The sequence below is a fragment of the Mus caroli genome, unplaced genomic scaffold (genome assembly GCF_900094665.2).
Source record: "Mus caroli unplaced genomic scaffold, CAROLI_EIJ_v1.1 scaffold_19529_1, whole genome shotgun sequence".
Classification (NCBI taxonomy): domain Eukaryota; kingdom Metazoa; phylum Chordata; class Mammalia; order Rodentia; family Muridae; genus Mus; species Mus caroli.
Genome location: NW_018389723.1, coordinates 1 through 7,336, shown reverse-complemented (window position 1 = coordinate 7,336; position 7,336 = coordinate 1). Strand labels below are relative to the sequence as shown.

Sequence of the window (7,336 nt, the reverse complement as noted above, 5' to 3'; positions counted from 1 at the left end):
CATACGATGTGTATGTGTTTGTGTGCATCCTGTGTGTTTGTATGAAGGAGTGTGACACAGCAGCATGTGAAGGTCAGAGATCAACCTCTAGAGCTTGTCCTCACTGTCACTGTGTCTGAGGCAGAGTTTCTCGCTGTTTACTGATGAGCATACCAGGCTAGCTGACCTGGAAGCATCCTCATATCCAGTCTCACTGATGAGTGTGCAGAGCCTACAGATCCATGCTACTGTGTTCTGCTGAGTTTTGGGGATCTGGACTTACTGAGGAAACTGCTCTATCCATTGAGTACTGCTGTAGCCCCCAACTATATTTTTGATTAATTAATTGGTTTTATTTATTTATGTATTTATTTACTTATTTTTCTTTTCTCAACTATATTTTAATTAGTGATAATACACGTACAAGCTATGGTGAAACATTGCACTGGATTAAATGCATTATCAAGAAAATGAAACAGCACCCTAGCCACAGTGTCTCTGCTGCTTTTGTGCTCTCCTGCCCACCATGGCCAGCCTTAAGGATCTCTAATGGAAGTGGCGCCTGCTGGAAAGCCACGGCTTTGAGGAGTACATGAAAGAGCTAGGAGTAGGACTGGGTCTTAGGAAGATGGCTGCCATGGACAAGCCAGACTGTATCATTATTTGTGATGGCAACAACATCACCGTCAAAACAGAGACCACAGTGAAGACGACCGTGTTCTCTTGTACCCTGGGAGAGAAGTTTGATGAAACTACGGCCTATGGCTGATGGCAGAAAAACTGAGACGGTCTGCACCTTCCAAGATGGTGCCCTGGTCCAGCACCAGCAATGGGAAGGGAAGGAGAGCACCATAACAGGAAAACGGAAGGATGGGAAGATGATTGTGGAGTGTGTCATGAACAATGCCCCCTGCACTCAGGTCTTTGAGAAGGTGCAATGAGGGCTTCCTCGTCACCTGAACAGGAGTTAGCTGCCAGAGTGAATATGCTCAATTCAGTGAGTGGTCATAAACAACAAACAGCTTCACTTCTTTGCTTTTATTTTTCATGACTGTTGAGTTCTCTTTATCACAAACACTTTACATGGAACTTCATGTCAAACTTGGTTTACCCAGGATCATTCCTTGGGTTAGTAAATAAACGTGTTAGTGCTAATTCATGAAAAAAAAAAAAGAAAGAAAATGAAGGACAGTTTATATGGTGGCAGGAAATATTTGCAAGTTTGAAGGACTGAGATGCACCATATATAAAGAACAACTCAGTAATGGAAAATATGACTAATAAGTGGGCTAAGTACTTTTGCTGACATTTTCCCACAAAATATATTCAAATAACCACTGAATACATGGAAGAGGCCAACACCATTAGTCATTCAGGGAATATAAATAAAAGCTACGATGAAATACCACTTAATACTCATTATGGGGGCTTTTATTAAGGGTGTTACAAAAGAAGAAGAAAAAGAAGAAGAAGACGAGGAAGAAGAAGAAGAAGTGAAGGAGGAGGAGGAAGGAGTATTAGCAAAGATGTGGAGAAATCGGATATACCTAAGTGTCTTAGTTAGGGTTTTACTGCTGTGAACAGACACCATGACCAAGGCAAGTCTTATAAAGGACAACATTTAATTGTGGCTGCCTTACAGATTCAGAGGTTCAGTCCGTTATCATCAAGGTGGGAGTATGGCAGTATCCAGGCAGGCAAGGAACAGTCAGAGCTGAGAGTTCTACATCTTCATCCAAAGGCTGCTAGTGGAAGACTGACTTCCAGGCAACTAGGGTGAGGATCTTATGGCCACACCCACAGTGACACATCTACTCCAACCAGGTCACACCTATTCCAACAAGGCCACACCTCCAAATGGTGCCACTCCCTGGTCCAAGAATATACAAACCATCACACTAAGATATACCCTGTGGAGGTGCAAAATGGTGACTACGTTGGAAAGTGGTGGTTTCTCAAAATGTAGCTATTCTCTTCCAGATTCCTATCCAAAAGAATAATCAGCTTCTTCTGTTCAGGTGTTTACAGTAGGATTACTGTCAAGGGTCAAGACTCAGAAAAAAAAAAAAAAGAACAAATGACCAACAGCTGAATGGACAAATAAAATATGGTGTACACACACAACAGAGTATTATTTAGTCTTGAATGAAGTTTGGGTATATTTGGGTGAATTGCTAAAATACAATGCTAAGTGAAAAGGCCAGACACAAAAGGATACATATGTAGTGACCACTTATAGGAAACACCTATAGTGGCAAGGTTGTAGGGGCAGAAATAGAGGTTCCCAGGCACCTGGTAGAGCAGGAAATGAAGGGTGCTTTTCATTAACTAACTAATGTGTTTTACATCCCAACTGGAGATTCCTCTCCTTCCTCTCTTGCCTGTCCCTCCCTTTCTCCTCAGAGAAGCAGAGACCTCCCATGGATATTAGCCCATCTTGGCATATCACACTGTAGTAGAATGAGGTGTATCTTCTTCTATTGAGGCTATACAAGGTTGTCCAGTTAGGGAAAAGGAACCCAAATGCAGGCAACAGAGTCAGAGACAGCCTCTGCTAATGCTGTTAGAGGTCCCACATGAGGACCAGGCTGTACATCTGATACATACGTGTAGGGGAACTAGATCCATACCATGCATGCCCTCTGGTTGGTGGTTCAGTCAGAGAGTGGTTTTTGAATGAGGGCACAGTTTCTATTTGAGACCATCAAAAGCTCTGGAGATAAATTAATGGAGGTGATGGCTTAGGAGACACATACTGGTGATGGCTACAAGACAGCTCTGAAGCATGTTAGTGTCTTTCAGACCACTGAGCTATATGATGAAAGTGGCAAATTTTATACTTAATACATTTTACTACTCAAAAATGTGCTGTTTTATGGATGTTAAATGGAAGCTATATTTGACAGAAATCTTGCATGTACTCGAGCATGCACATACCTATATATACACACACACGCACACACGCATGCACACACATGCATATACACATACACTCACAATGCCTTCCTATTTCCTATTCGCCATTAATCATGTTTTAGTCATGTTTGAGCAATTGTTCTGCAATGGTATTAAGAAATTTGGGGACCTGGAACTAACCAGAGTTTTCTCAAAGGATGAAATACATATGGCTGGGAAGCCTGTTAAAAGTGTTCATCATTCTTGGTTAGCAGGGACATGCAAATTAAAATGAACTTGAGAGTTCATCTTACCCTATTCAAAATGTCTAAGGTTAAAAGAAAAAAAGACAGCTAATGTTGGCATAGATATAGAAAAGGGGGACACTTACTCACTGCCATGTAAGCTGGTGCAGCCACTATGGAAGTCAGTGCAGAGGTTCTTTAATAAACTAAAAATAAATCTTCATGTAGTCCAGATACACCACTTCTAGGCATATTCCCCAAGGACTCTCTATTCTGCTATAGAGATATTTGCTCATCCATGTTCACTGTTGCTCAATTCCAATAACCTAGACATCCAGAAAATGATAGCTGAATAATGAGAATGTGGTATATTTATATGATGAACTACTTACTATTCAGAAGTTGGATGAAGTTATGAAAGTCACAGGTAAATGGTTCGCTCTGGAAACAACCATATTAAGTGAGGTAGGAGGCCGCTGCCATGAAACACCATGACCAAAAGCAACTTTGTAGAGAAGTGGATTTATTTGATCTTATAGTTCTACATCATTGATCACCACTGAGGCCAGTCAAGACAAGAACTTAAACAAATGGAGGGTGCAGGAACTTAAGCAGGGCAGGAACCTGCAGGCAGGAGCTGACACAGAGGCCATGAAGAGTGATGCATTCTGACTTGCTCAATTTGTTTTGCTATAGAACCAAGAACCACCAGCCCAGGTGGCCCCACACACAATGAACTGGGCCTTCCTCCTTCATCTATCACTAGTTAAGAAAATGCCCTAATGGCTTGCCTGCAGCCTGATCTTATGAAGCATTTTCTTTTCAATTGAAGTTCTTCTCTCTCAGTTGACTATACCTTGTGTCAAGTTGACATAAAATTGGCCAGCACATGAAGTAACCCAGGTCCAGAAAGACAAGCAACGTGTTTTCAGTCACTTGAAGAGGCAAGCTTTGGATCTTCAGATAGGTGTGTTTGGTTTGGAATACCCAAAGAGATCAGACAGTTAGTAAAGGTTTATCTGACGCTTTTAAGGGTGGGAAAGTGGAATGCAGTGGATATGAACCCTCTAAATTTTGGTTGACTTTTGTTCAGAATCAGCTGGAAATTATTAATGAAGATGTTCACAATTTGATTAGCTTTAGAAACTTGGCAGACTGAAATTATTGAGGATTATGCTTATAATCAGAGAGACATTGAGTTTTATTTTTTTCCAACATAATGTTTCTATTAATCAACATGGCTTCCAGTGGCAACACGGACTATATATAGTCCCTTGAGGAGGCTAAAACCCGAAAATTAAGTTCTCTTCCGCTTGGACATCCTGCTGTTGTTCAGAATCAGGTGTCTGGGGTCAGGACCCAGATGAGTTTGGAACTGCTGTACACCACCCTGCTCTTAGCAAAAGCTGCCATGCTGGAACCCTGGGCATGACCATTAGGTTTGCAGCCAGAGCTTCAGCACCGGCCCCGCAGTTGGCAACAGGGCTAAGCCTCCTGGCTGTCTGAGGACCATCTCTTCTCAGCAATGATATGCTCCTTTGCCTGTTGTAACCTCACTCCCATACCTGTTGCTATGGCAGCTCTAGTTCCCGATTTTAAAAAAAGTATTTATTGTTTTCAATACATTCCAACTGCAGTTTCCGGTTCCTCCATTCTTCCCTATGCCCACCCTTCCACTGATTTTCCTTCTCCCTGAGATCCATTCCTCTTCAATTTCTCTTCAGAAATGGGCCTACCTCACAGGAATAGCCACCAAACATCGCATAACATCAGATTCAGAACAACTCTTCTCAATAAGGCTAGTGAGGCAATCCAGTAAAGAGGAAAGGGTTTCAGGAGCAGGTGAAAAAGTCAGAGGAATCCCCACTCTCACTATTAGGGATCCCACAGAAATATCCAGCTACCAACCACAACATATATGCAGAGGACATAGAACAAACACATACAGACTCCATGATTGCTGTTTCAGTCTCTGTGAGCCCCTATGAGCCTTGCTTAGTTGGAGACTGTGGGTTCTCCTGACATCCTCTTCCTCTCTGGCTCCTACATTCCTTCCTCCCCTCTTCCACAGGATTCCCCAAGCTTCAAGGGGAGGGAATGGTGGAGATCTTCATTTTGGGCTCTTTCTGTCTAATGTTTGGCTGTGGGTCTCTGCATCTGCTCTCATCAGATGCTGTTCGTGGCATCTTTGATGATGATTGGGCTAGGCACTGATCTGTGAGTATAAAAGGATATCGCTAGAAATGATTTTATTTTCCATCATTGGTCTCTATCCAGCCTCTGATTTCTGATCATCCAGGAAGGATTGAGCATGGGCTCCCTCTTGTGGTGTGGGCCTCAAGTTAAACCAATCATTGGTTGGCCATTCCCACAAGTTCTAAGCCTCTGTTGCCCTAGTACGTTAGGCAGACTGGATAGACTATACGTTGAAGATGTCATCGCTGGCATGGTGTCCCAGTCCCATCTTTGGAAGCCTTGCTTGGTTACAGAGGATGGCTGGTTCAGGCTCCGAATCCTCCATGTTACTCTTTCTGAGTCTGTGTTGTCTCACTCATTTTTTTTCTAGTGCCATCCATTTGCCTGCAAATTTCATGATGCCATTTAAAAAAAAAACCTGAGTAACACCTTCGTTATATAAATATACCGTATCTTCTTTATCTATTTTTCTGTTGAGGGACATCTAGGTTGTTTGCAGTTTCTGGATATTATGATAGTAGAGCAAGTGTCTTTGTGGTAGGATGGTGCATCCTTTGGTATATGCTCAGGAGTCTTGAGGTAGATAAATTTCAAATTTTCTGAGAAAGCACTATATTGATTTCCAAACTGGGTGTATGAGCTTGTATTCCCACCAGGAATGAAGGAGTGTTCTTGCTCCACATTTCTTGCCAGCATGGGCTGTCAGTTATGTTACTGATCTTAGCCATTCTGGCAGGTGTAAGGTGAGCTCTCAAAGAGGTTTTGATTAGCATTTCCCTGATTGCTAAGGGTGTTGAATATTTTTTAAAGTGTTTCTCAGACAATTTGCTTTCCTTTACTGAGAATTCTCTTTAGATCTGAAGAGCTTCTTTAAACAGGATTATTTGGTTTGTTGATACCCTAGTTTCTTGAGTTCTTTATATATCTTGGAAATTAGCCCTCTGTTGGATGTGGAGTTGGTGAAAATGATTTCCAATTCTGTAGGCTGTGATTTTGTCCTATTGACGATGTCCTTTGCCTTACAGAAGCTTTTCAGTTTCATGAGGTGACATTTATTGTTGTTCTTAGTGCCCTTTGGTGTTCTGCTTAGGAAGTCGTCTACTGTGCCAAGATTATCCCCCACTTTTCTTCTATTAGGTTCATTGTATCTGGTTTATGTTGAAGTTCATTTGGAAGAGAGATTTGTGCTGCAAGGTGATAGATATGATCTGTTTGTTTTCTTCCACATGCATACATCCAGCATCAATTGTTTAAAATGCTTTCGATCCGGATACCTTTGTGGCCACAGGATAGGTGTCTGCCCAGCCCGGGAGGGCTTTGCCTGAACATCTGCAGGAGACATCTTGGTTCTGGGACTCCGCCGAGAGTAGTCTGCACAGGTGAGAGTGTGGACAACAGAAGCTAATAGCTTCTGGGACAGGACGGAGCCACAGAGCTTCTGAGGCAGCCTCTTTTCAGGCTCCAGACATCCGGGCACCTTCCCGGCCAGAGGATAGGTGTCCGCCCTGCCCAGGAGGGCTTTGCAGGAGCACCTGGGGGAGCCATCTTGGTTCCCGGATCCCTCCGAGACTAGTCCGTGCAGGTGAGAGTGTGGACTACAGAAGCTAACAGCTTCTAGGACAGGCCAAAGCAACACAGCTTCTGGGACAGGTCCTGTTTTGGGCCTTTATCTTCGGCCAGGTGGGAGGTCCGAAGGCCACATATCTGTTCACCTTCCCTGTAAGAGGAGAACTTGCCTGCAGAGAGTGCTCTGACTACTGAAACTCAGAGGAAAGAGCTAGTCTCCCAGGCCTGCTGATAGAGGCTAAGAGAATCACAAGAGGAACAATCTCTAACCAGAGACAACTATAACAACTAACTCCAGAGATTACCAGATAGTGAAAGGTAAACTTAAGAATCTTACTAACAGAAACCAAGACCACTCTCCATCATTAGAACCAAGCACTCCCACCTCGCCCAGTCCAGGGCACCCAACACACCCGAAAAGCTAGACCTGGATTTAAAAACATATCTCATGATGT

At 43.0% G+C, this 7,336-nt stretch overlaps 1 pseudogene; it reads left to right on the top strand.

Moving 5' to 3' along the window:
• Window positions 1-505: 505 nt before the first annotated feature.
• On the top strand, window positions 506-920 carry LOC110288259 (annotated as a pseudogene).
• Window positions 921-7,336: the final 6,416 nt, after the last annotated feature.